General features: G+C 44.5%; 1 protein-coding gene across 11 annotated transcripts in view; it reads left to right on the forward strand.

The window, feature by feature from the left end:
• The window catches only part of Scn8a (sodium channel, voltage-gated, type VIII, alpha), a 176,076-nt gene that overhangs the window by 15,008 nt on the left and 146,195 nt on the right, over positions 1-14,873 (forward strand). The window contains exon 1 of one of the 11 annotated variants that reach the window (XM_017316514.1): positions 13,282-14,671. The exons of the other annotated variants lie outside the window; for them this stretch is intronic. The gene's annotated coding sequence lies outside the window, so the exon portion shown is untranslated. Of the gene's footprint in view, positions 1-13,281; positions 14,672-14,873 lie in introns of those variants that run through there. 11 annotated transcript variants of the gene reach the window in all.

Consider the following 14,873-nt stretch of genomic DNA (forward strand, 5'->3'; position numbering starts at 1 on the left):
AAATTTGTAGATCAGTTTAAGAATTTAATTGCTGTATCCAGGCTTGTCATCAATGTGTGTGATCTATTTTCTTCATTCATTTGGGTACTATTTGACATATTTCATCAGCATTTTGTGTGTGCGCCATGGTGTACTTGTGAAAGCCGGAGGACAATTTGTAGGATTCAATTCTCTCCCAGTATAATGTGAAGCTCAGGGATTGAACTCGGTCTTCCTGCTTGGCTGCAAGCACCTTTGTTTGTTGAGCCATCTCACTGGCCTCATTTTGTAGTTTAAACATATAGATTCTGCACATTTTTAGAATTTTTTAAAACTAATATAAGTGCTTTTATTTCAGGTTTCACTTTTTAGTTCATTTCTTGAGTGTAGAAACATAATGGATTTTTAAAATGAGAACTAGTGCCTTACAACTTACAAGCTCGCTCGTTGAGTCTACAAGCTGTTCTTGGGACTTTCTGTAGATAATCGAATAGTCTATGAAAAGTGACAGTTTAATTTCTTCCAGTTGGATTTATATGTCTTTTCTTCTCCTCCTTTATTGCAAACTTCTTGTAAGATATTGGATGTAGGCTTTCTTCCTGGCCGTAGGAAAAGGTGCCCAGTCTTTTATCATTAAGCTAGCTCCTGCAGGCGCTCTCACCAGTTTAAGTCTGTCTCTTGATAGCTTGTTGCAAATGGATATTCAATTCTGTCTGGTGTTTCCCTTTTTCTCCTCTGAATTGATATGGCCATATATTTCTTTACTTTGCTAACGCATGATTTGTATTGAAGCCTTTGTATTCCTGAGGTGGGTGATATTTGGTTGCAGTGTGTTGTTTTGATTTGTTGATACTTTGTAGATCAGTGTGTGGTCGAGCATGCCTTTAATCCCAGCATCCCGGAGGCAGAGGCAGGCTGATCTCTGTGAGTTTGAGAGCAGCCTGGTCTACATGAGTTCCAGGACAGCCTAGAGACTCTGTTTTAAAGAACAACAACAAAAATTTGTTGTTGTTGAGTTTTGTATCTACTTGAGAAAATCAGTCTGTAGTTGTTCCCCCCCCCCCCAGCCCTTGGATATCTTTGTTAGGTTTTGGTGTTAATGATAGTAGCCATGAGAACTATTCCATCAAATTACTTCATTAAGTGTTGGGCAGAGGGCTAGGATGATGGGTCATTACAGTGCCTTGCTGAATATGCATGAGGTCCTCAGCACTCACATAGAAGTCAGCTGTGGTCCTGTGCATCTGTAAGTCCAGTCCTGGGGCTGTGGCAGAGAGAGGCGGCTTGTCAGCTGGCCATCTTAGCTGAAATGTCAAGTTCTAGTTCCAGTCAGGGAATTTGTCTTGAGAAATAAGGTGGAAGGGCTGCAGAGGTGGCTCAGTAGGTACCAATGCTTGCCCTGTGAGCACTGAGTTTAAATCCCCAGTACCCACGTACAATTTGGGCTATCTATGCTCAGCTGTAACTCCAGCCCTATGGAGGGTGGGACCAGTGGACTGTTGGGGCTTGCTTGACAATAGCCTAGCCCCAGATTCAGCAAGACGTCCCATCTTAAGGGAACAGGGCAGCAAGTGATAAAGCGGGACTTCAGTTTTCCTCCTCGGGCCTCCACTTGATATGTCTGTGCACACATATATGGGTATACCACACACATATTCACATACATAAAATGAAAAACATTAAAAATACAAAACCTTGGCAGATAGTTATAGAGGAAAGAAGCGCCAGTGTTGATTGCTGTCACACCCCAGGTGTGTGTACCTGCATGCAGACCCATGTTACTCTCCCACCTTACATATTACAAATAAATCAGAGAAGAAAAACAGACGGTAGACTTTTCCAGTGAAACCATTTGTCTTAGTCACTGTTCTATTGCTATGAAGAGACACCATGACCACAGCAACTCTTACGAAAGAAAGCATCTAATCAGGGCTTGCTTACAGTTTCAGAGGTTTATAGCCCATTATCATCACGTCCTGGAGCATGGCAGTGTGCAGGCAGGGGCTGGAGCAGTAGCTGAAAGCTATATCCTGATCCCTAGGCAGAAAGAGAGAGACACTGGCTCAGCACTGGCTTTTGAGACCTCAAAGCTCTCCTCCAGTGATACACCTCCTCCAACAAGGCCACACCCCCTAATCCTTCTAATCCTTTCTAATAGAGTCACTCCTGGTGACTAAGCATTCAGATATATGAGCTCTTGGGGGCCACCTTTTCAGTCAAACCACCCTACAATCTGAACTCCCTTTAGGTTTTCTCTTACAAAGATTTTAAACCCACAAATTAGATTTAAGCAACAAACTAGAATGCTTAAGTCTTTGGAGTGGATATTTTGTTGCTTTCAAGAAATTGGTTCCCTTAATCTGAGTTGCCCAGTTTAAATGTGTACATTAGTTTGCTCTGGATGGTTATAAGGTCTGTAGTGATTTCTCCTGGTCTTAATATGTAATTTTGAGTAAATTTGTTCTTTTTTTTTTTTTTCTTTTCAACTGGAAACTTACACTGTTGATTTGAATATGTCTGTCCTCCCCATTCTTCTTCCCTCCCTTCCTTCTCCTCCTCTTCCTCTCTCTCTCTTCTTTTTCTTCCCTCTCCCCCTGCCTCTCCTTCTTTTCTTTATTTTGGTTTTTTGAGGCAAGAGTCTTGCCATGCATCTCAGGCTGGCCTTGAATTCCAAGTCTTCCTGTCTCAGTAGTATAAGTTTTTAATAATAAGAATTTTACTTCAAGTACAACTGTGACTGAATTTGACAAATTTTGATTCATTGAAGTTTTATTTCCCTAGAGTCTTCCTCCATGACCTTGAACTTGGGTGTGTGGCTTGGAATTTGGGATTTTTTCCCCCCCAGTCTTCTTTGCTATCTAATTTTATTCCATCATACATTTTATATGAGTTTCATGCTTTAAAATAAGTTCTGTCTTTTGACCCAAAATAAAGTCTGTTTTGTGGAATGTGCCATATGTACTTGAAGAGAATATGTGTTCTGTTGTTAGGGGGAATCATCTGTGGATATTAGTTATATCCAACTGGTTGATGGTGTTTTTCAGTTTCTTTGTATCCTTGGTTATTTTTTTTAACCTGTTTATTTTAAAAGGAAAACGGAAGTCTTTGTAATCATGGAATTCATATACTCTTTCCCTCAACTTTACCAGTTTTGAGTTCATGTATTTTAAGTCTCTTTTGATATACGTCTGCATACATATTCATATAGACACATACACATGCACACATTCTAGATTTCTTTGTCCTTTTATGTGATCCTTTGTTGTTATTTAATGTCTCTTTGTATCCCTAGTAATTTTCCTTGCTTTGAAGTTTATACTATCTGATTCTATTAATATAACCATTCCAGATCTCTGATGATTCACAGTTTCGTGATATTTATTGTACACTCTTTTTATTTAAAAAAAAAATCTTTTTACTTTGAAGTAATTTCAGACTCGCAAGAAAGTTTCAAAAATAGTACAGAGGGTTCCTTCATGCCGTCATTTATGTAACCATCATACGTTTATGAAAACCAAGGTGTTCACATGGATGGAATGCTGTATTATTAAGTTGTGAACTAATGAGCTTTTCTGTCCCAGGGTCCAGTCACACAATAAGCACCCTCTTCAGTTTTCGCCTGCTTGTCACCGTGATTATGTGGGGTTTCTCGTGGGCAGCATATTGTTCGTTCTTTTTTTTTTTCTGTACTTCAGCCTGTCTGCCCATTTCTATGTCTCACTTTTCAATATGGTGAGTGTGCTTCCGCCCATGTGCCCCACCCTCCTCATGAAGTGTAGGTGCGTGATGTGGCTGTTGGCCTCATGTTACACAGCACAGCTCTAGAATTTACTCATCTTTCTTACCTGAAAATGTGCACTCTGTGACTAATACAGCCACATGACAATCTCTATTCTACTCTATTCTAATCATTTATATTTGAAGTAATTATGAATATTTAATTTTGGTATATTAGCCTGTTGTTTGTTTGTTTGTTTGTTTTTGTTTATTCTGTGTTCGTTTCCTTTTTCTTCTTTTGGGATACACACACACAGACACACATACACATACACGCATGCACACACATGCACATACAACATACATACATATACACACACATTAATTTATATGCAATGTTTTAGATTTTCCTATTTGCTTGTTCCTTAGTTTTTTGAGACAGGGTTTTTCTGTGTAGCCTTCACTACCCTTGAACTCGTCCCATAGACCACGCCGGCTTTGAACTCATAGACCCGTCTGCCTCTGCCTCCCAACTTTTAATGTACCCTTTTTTATAATTTCCTTAGCATTGCACTAGGAATTATCATGCATACATTTAAATGTTCAGTCGGCCTAAAATTACCATTTACTGCTTTGAAGGTAACGTTAGTGTTAGTTCCACAGTGCTGACTTTACCTTCCCTCACGGGGCTCGCATAGTTTTGTTGAAAAGCTCACAGTGTTGGGCTTTGCACTTTCAGGCCTCATTCATATTTTTAAGAACTTACGAGAAGTGGAGTCGTCTTCTCTACTACCCAGATAGCTTTTCATTTCTAGTGTCCTTAGACTGAAGCTCTGCATTTTCCTATAATTTCACTTTTCTTCCATGTGAAGAAAAATTTCTTTTTAAAGCAAAAGGATATCGGTTAGGAAAAACAAAACTGTGAGATTTGATTTGAAGCTACTGATTAAAGCTCTTAGTTGTGTGACAGCATATGCAGGTTTTATACAGCTGCTTTGGGTACCATGAGTTTACAAGTGTAAGCTGTCACTAGCATCCCTCCGTGGTCTCTGCATCAGCTCCTGCCACCAGGTTCCTGGCTTGAGTGTTTGCACTTACTTTTAATGACTCCAAGCTGTAAGATGAGATAAATTTTGTCTTCCCCAAGCTGCTTTTGATCATGGTGTTTTATCACAGCAATAGAAAAACATTCATTAACACACAGAAATTGGTAGCAGGTCATGGTGCTTTGCAGTGAAAGACCTGACCATGTGTTTTGGGGAGGATTGTGGTAGCATTTGAACTTTGGGCTGGAAAAGCCACTGAGTGCCCAGAGTTTGACAGGGTGTCCTGTCAGGGGTGGAAGATAGGAGTCCTGGGACCAGTGCAGACAGTGGGTGCATGGCCGGGAGGTTTCAGAGGGAAGCAGACACTATCAGGACCATCTACGTGATATTTTGAATTAAAGTTATTAAAATGAAAACTTTGCCTTCTTGGAACACTTGATACTGGTCAGAGGAGGCTGAAGAATCAGCTGTGACTAAAAAGGGACCAGCACCATTGAGGCAAAGTCTCCCTCAGAGTTGGCGCATAGAAACTGCAACCCAGAGGGGCCACCCTAGCCTGTGCTTTGTGCTGGCAGCCATACTTGCTGGCAGCCATACTTGGTCATGTGTAAACGTCTCCCACGTGGGGTTTGAAGGCATGAAGGAATCATGTCCTTGGCACTGCGAGAGGCCAGGCCAGGCCACTACGGTGAAGGTACAGTTTCAATTGCAGTAGACCTCCAGGATTGACGGGCATGGGGAAAGCTGAGGCTTGATGCTGTATGGCAGGGTCAGACCCCCTGAAGAGAGCCCGGGAGAGGCTACTGGGGAAGGTGCAGCCCAGTTGCACTGCAGAACTGAGCATCTTGGAGATTCCAGTATCATGGGACAACCACCAAGGACAGCAGCAGCCAGCTTGGGCCTACGAGTGACTGTGGCAAGCCTGGCAGATCCCGAGTCCCAGAGTCTGACACTTCACTTTACGGATGGAGTTCGGTTTTGCTTTGATTGGAATGTAACCATACCCCAGTTCTTTCCTCTTGGAGTCAGGAAGTATGTAGCTTTTTAAACATTTTTATTTATTTATTTATTTTATTGTATGGGAGTCCACACTTCAGAGAATCTGAAGTTTTTTGAGAGAATTTGAACTTTGAAAAAGATTGTGGATGTTTTAGAGAAACTGACATTTCTTATTTATTTATTTATTTATTTATTTATTTATTTATTTATTTATTTAGGTCTTTTGTTTCAAGACAGGGTTTCTCTGTGTAGCCCTGTCTGTCCTGGAACTCACTATGTAGACCAGGCTGGCCTTTAACTCATAGATCCGCCTATTTCTGTCTCCAAGTGTACCACCACCACTCAACTTAGAAACTGAACTTTTAAAGTGTGCGAACTTTGAAGACTGTGGGGTTTTAGAAAGTTGGAACATTCTGTGATATTAATGTTGAGTGAGCTTGGGGATGAATATGAAAGTACGGTTCAATAGCAACAAGTGTGTCAAGTTGCAATGGGTCCATTGTACTGGCTAGGGTTTTTTTTTTTTTTTTTAGATTTTATTTTTATTTAATGTATATGAGTGTGTGCCCTGGATAATGGACCACAAGGTGTAAGCTGAAATGATCAAGTTGCTTTTGGTCCTGGTGTTTTATCACAGCAATAGAAACCCCAACTAAGACCATCAGTGTGAGGCCTCTTGGCATTGTGCCATCATGAGACAGGGTCAGGGTTTGAACCTGGGGCTTTGTGCTTACCAGGCATGCACTGCTCTGTTCTGCTGGACCCTGGCCCACAGTTCTTTCTTTTTCTTGGTTTGTTTCTTGAATCTCTCTATATAGTCCTGGCTGGCCTCTAACTTGTGGTGATTCTCTGTCTCCCAAGAACTAGAATTACAGGCATGCACCACCATGCTTGTCTCTGTTCATCTTAAAACCCTTTCCCCCTTTGTTCTACTAGGATGATTTCTGCTGTCTATATGCAAGCTCACTTCCTCTTGCATTGTTTCTGTTTTACACACGTGTGCATGTGTGTGTTTTTAATTTTTCATGTTCATTTATGTGCATGTGCGTGCTAGTGTGAGGGCCATGGCTTACATTGATCAGAGGACATCTCACAGTAGGAGTTCGTCCCTCCTTCCTGTGTGTGTGCTACAAGGATCTCTGAGTTTCAGCAAGATTGGCAGCAAGCACCTTTACCCACGAAGCCTTCTCACCACCCCTTAGCCTTTTAAAGATTTTTTTTTAAATCATCTTTTATTCCGTGACAATCTCACACGTGCATGTCATGTATTCTGGTCATCCCCTCCCTCCCCTCTCTGATCCCCAGCAAGTCTCTGTCCTGTTTTGATGTCCCATGCTGTTTTGTTTTATGTGACCCGAGTTTAATTAGGGTTGCTTGTGTGGGCATGGTGGAGGGGTTACTTACTGAAGCATGGGAAGGTTCCCAGTGTCTTCACCGCTGAGGAAAGTCGCCCTCCCCTCCCCAGCATCATCAATATTAGAACACGCTCAGGGAGGGGTGGGGCTGGAGTGTGAATGAGCCCAGGCCGCTTTGTGCCGGGATCCAACGCTGCTCTGAGTCCGTGGCTGCTATGGCGGCTTGGAACTGGAGGAGGTGTTTCACAGCACACGTCACACGCACAATGGTTCTTCCTCTTTATCTCTCTGGGCAGCCAATCCAGCTTGGCTTCAGTGTCCTTGGTTTCCTTGGCCTGAGTAGCACTGCCCAGTGTCTGAAATCTTTACGTTATTGTTTCCGCCTGTCAGTGCCAGATCTGGTAGAGGCGCACTCTGGGGTCAGCCTGTGCAAACCTCTGACAGACTCCTTAGGGGCAGGTGCATCCTATGGGGCTTGAGTCCGAGGACCAGAGTTTATGGCTTTGTTGGGTTCCCTCTTCCTGTTGTGTCTCAGCGTTCGGGGTCCGGTGGTTTCCCTTGTAGCTCCTTGGCCCGGAAATCCTGGATTCTTGTCCTCCGGTTCTGCCTTCCCTTTCCTGAGGCCAGCTGGGACCCTCAGGACAAGAAGATGAGAAGGAAGTACCTCTTGTGCCGCTGGGAATAGAACACCTGTCAGGACCTGCTCTCACCTGGCTCCGTTTGTGTTTGCCCCTGCTGTCCCCAGGCAAGGCGCATTGTGGGACCTCCTTCTTCCACTGCTTTGGGAACCTGAACTAGAAATGAAGGTCTGTGCATGGAACTCTGTCTGTATCTGGTTTGTAGTTCTATGTTTGGGTTGACTTTGACTCCAGCCTGGGGGATACTAGGGATGAAAAAACAAACACACAAGACACCAAAGTAACAGACATGAAATCACCTTCCTCATAGTGCTTCGAGTTCTGCTCTCTCTTTCCAAATCGCTTGCTGTCAAGTGACTTTCTGGTCTCTGGTCATTCTCTGTCCTGGGTCTGTTGGATTCTCAGTGGCACCTGGAACCAGACTGTGACTCTTTATTAAGCCCTCACAGAGGAATCAGGCTGCCGATGAATAGTCAGAGGGGTATCAGTCCTGAGAGACTGAAGGGCTCTCTCTCTCTCCCTGTGTGTGTATTGCTTGTTTTTGAGACAGTGTCTCTATGAAGTTCTGGCTTTCCTGAATCTGGCTCGGCAGACCAGGCTGGCCTCTAACTTTGTGCCGCCATGCCTGCCTTTTTAACTTCTTGGTGTAGATTTAAAGTTCCTAGACTAGATTAACTTGCCTTTGTGCTGAACTAGAAGGATAGAAAGGGAGACAGAGCCCACAGCCCATTCCTTTCCCACAGGCAGCTGCTTTCCAGTTCTTAGTGCCCCTGGAAAGAGAGTCTACACCTCTGTCACCTGAGGAGGGCAAGGGGCAAGCGTGGCGGCAGCAAAGGCGAGGGCTCTGACTCTGTGGTTGCTCTGCACTCGCAAGCCCTGGGAATCTCATGAATCATTGTGTAGATGCTTGCTCTCACTGTTGTAGCAGCTTGGCTGTGTCTCTCATTGCTGTGGTTGCATGCATTCCATCAATAATGTGCATTTACTAAGTAAACAAGCACTTATTCGAAATGTCACCTTGCATTATTATGGGAGTTTTGTTTTGTTTTTTGAGACAGGGTTTCTCTGTGTAGCCCTGGCTGTCCTGGAACTCACTTTATAGACCAGGCTGGCCTCGAACTCAGAAATCTGCCTGCCTCTGCCTCCCGAGTGCTGGGATTAAAGGCGTGTACCACCACGCCCGGCATTATGGGGCATTTTGTAGAGTATCCTTGAACATACATGTTGCATATGTGATGTTCTATTATCAGAATAAATATATGGGCGTAAAATTATTGAATTAAAGATGTGTGTCCTTTTAAATTTGCTCCCATTAGTATATTTGACGTGATTCCAAAGAATCTATCATTTTTAAGTCTTGATAGGGTAAGGACTTTTAGAATAGGTACTAGAGACCTTTTTATAATCTTCAGTCTCCCAACCCTGGTTCTGGCAAGTCTTTTACCAGAAGTATTCGGAAATGAAACACAGGTTAATTAACGCCCTCCCCCCCCCCCCCCCCCGGTAGTAAGAGGCAGGCCAGCAACCGTGAGGGGCATGCAGCACAGTGAAAGCCAGAGAGCAGCCAGAACGGAGGGCCGTGGTGTGGAAGTTCTGGTGTCCACGGCCAGAAAAGAGGGGTGTGGCGAGGAGGTTCAGGCGTCCAGTTGTTTGTGTCCAGTTGTTTGGACAGTTAATTCCTGTTGCTCAGACACTGGTTCCTAGACATCCATCTGAGGACCGCTGTCACAGACTCTCATCTCTACAGTCACGTCTGTGTAAGTAGAGAGGCAGGCAAAAGCCACCATTTATTATTCTGATCACAGAAGTAGCCTTGAAAAAACAAAGATAGCATTTCCTGATCCCCAGTTTACCTGATCTACCAGTGTTGTGCAAGATGCTGCCTTGAAGTTTGCGATCCCAGTACACTGGGGCTTATGGTGCGACTGGGACCTAGTCTGCCTTGGGAAATCTGAGATACAGATTGTCTGTGCAATAAAGCATTTTCTTTCTTTCTTTCTTTTTTTTTTTGAAAATTTTTATTAGATATTTTTTTCATTTACCTTTCTTTCTTTTTTCTTTTTCTTTTTCTTTTTCTTTTTCTTTTCTTTTTTTTTTTTTTTTTTTTTTGAGACAGGGTTTCTCTGTATAGCTCTGGCTGTCCTGGAACTCACTTTGTAGACCAGGCTCCAGGCTGGCCTCGAACTCAGAAATCCACCTGCCTCTGCCTCCCGAGTGCTGGGATTAAAGGTGCATGCCACCACTGCCCGGCTCATTTACATTTCAAATGCTATCCTAGAAGTTCCCTATACCCTCCCTCTGCCCTGCTCCCAACTCACCCACTCCTACTTCCTGGCCCTGGCATTCCCCTGTACTGGGGCATATAATCTTCGCAAGACTTCTCCTCCCAATGATGACCAACTAGGCCATCCTCTGTTACATATGCAGCTAGAGACATAAGCTCTGGGGGTACTGGTTAGTTCATATTGTTGTTTCTCCTATAGGGTTGCAGACCCCTTCAGTTCCTTGGGTACTTTCTCTAGCTCCTCCATTGGGAGCCCTGTGTTCCATCCAATAGATGTCCGTGAAAGCATTTTCTTCATAGAGTCCTTTAACACTATACATGGGACACCCCCATCCGCACCAAGCCAACTATAGGTACTTATAACTTTCCATGTTCAGAGTGCATGCTGTGTTCTTTCCAGGGGGCCCTAATTGGGTACACTTTTAAATAATTAAACTGGTTTATCACCTCTTAAGATTTTCATCATATTTTATTCATATTTTGTCTATATGTAACTTTATACTATTTGAAAAATTGGGATGGCCATTTATTATTATTATTTTTTAAAAATACAATGTAGTAAAAGTACAAAAGAAAGAAAATCAACTACCTTGGAGGCCTGTGCACACAGTGATTGTACAAAATATACTTGGGCTTCCTTGCTTACATCTGCTCTCGGAGCCCCTCCCAAGTCAGTCCGTGGGTCAGGTGTAACCACAGGGCGGACAGAGAGGGGAAAACCACGCAGTTCACAAACCATTGGCGCAGGCTTACCGGAGGAGTCTTCCCTGGGACAATGGCTGTACAGAGTAATTCTGTAGTGTGAACACCAAATGTTTTCACTGCTGGATGCTATATGAGCCCTTTGTCCATCTCTCTATCTTTAACAAACTAAATGTAGGCGGTAATTTATAAAAAGAAAGGGTCTACTTTGCTCGCATTGGATTATGGTGCTGGATTCTGCTTGGTTTGGCGAGGGCCTCACGGCGAGCACGTGGCAAGCAGTGGCGAGCACGTGGCGAGCAGTGGCGAGCACGTGGTGAGCAGTGGCGAGCACGTGGTGAGCAGTGGCGAGCACGTGGTGAGCAGTGGTGAGCACGTGGTGAGCAGTGGCGAGCACGTGGTGAGCAGTGGTGAGCATGTGGCAAGCACATGCGGTAGAGCGCTCTTGGCATAGTAAGAAGCCAGGAGTCTGAGGTCAGGCTTCCTCTCTGTATTTTATATTTTATTTTTATTTAGTCTTTTCTCATATAATAATCCCCACTGTATCAGTCCTCCTTCCAATCCTCCCACTTCCTGTCCCCTCCCTCCCAGATGTACTCCTCTTCCATCTCAGTCTCCCTCCAGAAAGGAGCAGGCCTCCCAGGGACACCAGTTAAACACAGAACAAGATACAACAAGACAAGGCATAAACCCTCCCGTGAAGGCTGGATGAGGCAACCCAGTAAGAGCAAAGGGTCTCAAGAGCAGGCAAAAGAGTCAGAGGCAGCCCCCGCTCCCGCTATCAGGAGTTACCCCAAGGCACCAAGCAACAACCACAACATATTTGCAGAGGACCTAGAGCAGACCCAGGCATGCTCTGTGATCGTTGCTTCAGTCTCTGAGTCCCATGATCTCTGCTTACTCGATTCCGCCAGTCTCGCTTTCCCAAGTCCTCAACCCCTTTTTTGTAATGGTGGGCTTTTCTAGTTACCCACTCGCTTCATGAGACCACCAATAAACCCTCCCAGAGGAAGCACCCCTAATGATCTGACAACCTTGCAGGAGCTAGCGCTACCTCTTAAAGGTAACACCGCAATGACGACCATGCCGGTTACTGAGCTTGTAACACGCGCGCGGACGCACGCACGCACGAACGCACGCACGCACACACGCACGCATGCACGTATGGGGCCACACTTAAACTGCACCTCAGCCATAACCCACACTCTTAGTTTCTACTGCTGAACCTCACAAAGCCTTCTCTGCCTGCCATATAAAGAAAATAAGTGGTCAGGGCCGCCGCGAGTCTTTAAGCTTATTCTCTTGTTTGAGTCTAGAAATCTTCTTTTGAGTGCTACTTCTTGAGTTTGGATTTAGCAGTTAGAATTTTTGTGTCTGGTATATATCTTCTTCAGAGGATGGCCAGTGAATTTCTACAATTTTAAATCATTATTTAAACAAGTAATGTTGTTTTTTATTTAGCATACAAAGTACACTGTAGTGATAACCTCTTTTAAATAATGCCACTATCAAATAGCTTAATAATAGGGGGCTTAGAGAGATGGCTCAGAGGTTAAGAGCACTTTCTGCTCTTGCAGAGGACCCAGGTTTAGTTCCCAGCACTACATGGCACTTCACAATCTCCTATAACTCCAGTTCCAGGGAGTCTGGTGCCTTCTATGGCATGTGCTCAGACAATTTCCTCCCCTCCCCTCCCCTCCCCTCCCCTCTTCCCTCCCCCCTCTCCCCGCCCCTCCCCTCCCCTCCCCTCTCCTTTCTTCCCTTTAAAGCTTAATGATGGGTTTTGGTGCCCAGTGCTACCCATTAGTTTATATGTCTCATACAGGCAGTTATTTGACTATAGATTGGAACACTGCTGCTATATTATCTGTATCTGTACAGTGATGATTCTAAGAAACATTTCACCTGGATTTGGGAGAAAGGCAAGAGGTCCAGGAGAGGCTAGAAGCCCTTTTATGCAGGTAGAATGGCCAGAGGAGCCTGGAGGCCTCGTCTGCAATTGTGGGAGGAAAGAAAGCCATCTCATGAAAGGATATCCTGCTGGGGGCTATGTGTACATCTGGAAGGGAAGCAACTGGCCTTGAGTATGCTCTGGAAATCAGGTTTCTTCTTTGGTAGAAGCATCATTACAATAGATCCAGGTAATAAATAAGAAGTTATCCATTCTTTTCCTCCATAGAAGAATGCTTTTGTAGATTCAGGTCACATGACAGGAAGTCAGGTGTCCCTTATGTGCTGTGTGTGAAAAGATGTGTCTGATAAGATGGTTCTAAATTTTGTCACAAAGGAATGTTGAAAATAAAATTGAATTGAGTTGCTTTTTCTTGTCGACTTTCCTCTTGATTAGCAGTAGCTTTTTCCAGTGTTGAGGATTAAACCCTGGGCTTTGTACACGCTCCTCAAGAGCTCTGTCATGGGGATCCACACCAATGAATGCTTGCTTACTGTCAACCTAAAAAAAATTATTTTATAACAGCTTTTTAATTTGGAGCAATTGTAGATTTATAGACAAGTTACAAAGATAATAAAGTTTGTTTTTTGTTTGTTTTTATTTTTGAGAGAAGGTTTTTGTGTGTAGCCCTGGCTGTCCTCTACCTCTGCCTCCCAAGTGTTGGGATTAAAGGCGTGAGCCACCATCACCAGGCTTGATAATCAAGACTTTTAAGAGAACAACATTCATACATCACCATTGACCAAATTCTGTGTTTCTTGGAACCCTGATATCCTGTCTCTCCCCAGGATTTAATCTAGTATACCACACCTCATGCGGTCCTTCACTGTTTTAGTCCTCTCAGTCCCATGGTTTCTCAGCAGCCCGTGGGACATTCATTGGTGTAGTATGTATGGACTGTTTTTCTTATGTTCAGACTGAGGTTAGGGGCTTGGAGAAGAATACCACAGAGTGATATAGACACCAGGGTGCAATGCAGCGGTAACAGTGCTTAGCTAGTGGTGCTAACCCTGGTCATAGCTCATGGTGCTAACCTCAGTCATAGCTCATGGTGCTAACCTCAGTCATGGCTCATGGTGCTAACCTCAGTCATGGCTCATGGTGCTAACCTCAGTCATGGCTCATGGTGCTAACCTCAGTCATGGCTCATGGTGCTAACCTCAGTCATAGCTCATGGTGCTAACCTCAGTCATAGCTCATGGTGCTAACCTCAGTCATGGCTCATGGTGTTAACCTCAGTCATAGCTCATGGTGCTAATCCCCATCATGGCTCATGGTGCTAACTTCAGTCATGGCTCATGGTGATAACCCCTGTCACCTCTGTCATAGTTCATGGTGCTAACCCCTGTCATGCTTATGGTGCTAACCTCAGTCATAGCTCATGGTGCTAACCTCAGTCATGGCTCATGGTGCTAACCTCAGTCATGGCTCATGGTGCTAACCTCAGTCATGGCTCATGGTGCTAACCTCAGTCATGGCTCATGGTGCTAACCTCAGTCATGGCTCATGGTGCTAACCTCAGTCATGGCTCATGGTGCTAACCTCAGTCATGGCTCATGGTGCTAACCTCAGTCATGGCTCATGGTGCTAACCTCAGTCATGGCTCATGGTGCTAACCTCAGTCATGGCTCATGGTGCTAACCTCAGTCATAGCTCATGGTGCTAACCTCAGTCATGGCTCATGGTGCTAACCTCAGTCATAGCTCATGGTGCTAACCTCAGTCATGGCTCATGGTGCTAACCTCAGTCGTGGCTCATGGTGCTAACCCCCATCATGGCTCATGGTGCTAACCCCCATCATGGCTTGATTTCCAGTTTCTTTACTGTAACATTGCTGCTTTTCTTCCCAGGCTGTGTTCTATGGAAACGAATCACCGTATCAGCATTCAGCTGGGATTGGTCTCCGCCTCCAGGGCAAGGAGGTGGCATCGTGTTGTGTGCGGTTGTTCTGTAAAGGGAGACTGGTCTTCTCTGCAGTTGCTGGCGTCTACGGGCGCAGGGTATGTGTGTATATCACACTCTGGATCACAACACTGCACTGCTATTTTGTTACCCACCCTGCCCTGCTGGGGCCTCGTCAAGACTTTCCGTGTCCAGTTGACATGCCCTATTCTTTTGCTGCTTGAACACCTCCCTGCTCTCTGGAGCTGGAGGACTTTCCAGACTCCTGTGTTGTCCTTGCCTCGCTCTAGATCAGTCCTT

This window comes from Mus musculus, chromosome 15 (genome assembly GCF_000001635.26).
Source record: "Mus musculus strain C57BL/6J chromosome 15, GRCm38.p6 C57BL/6J".
Classification (NCBI taxonomy): Eukaryota; Metazoa; Chordata; class Mammalia; order Rodentia; family Muridae; genus Mus; species Mus musculus.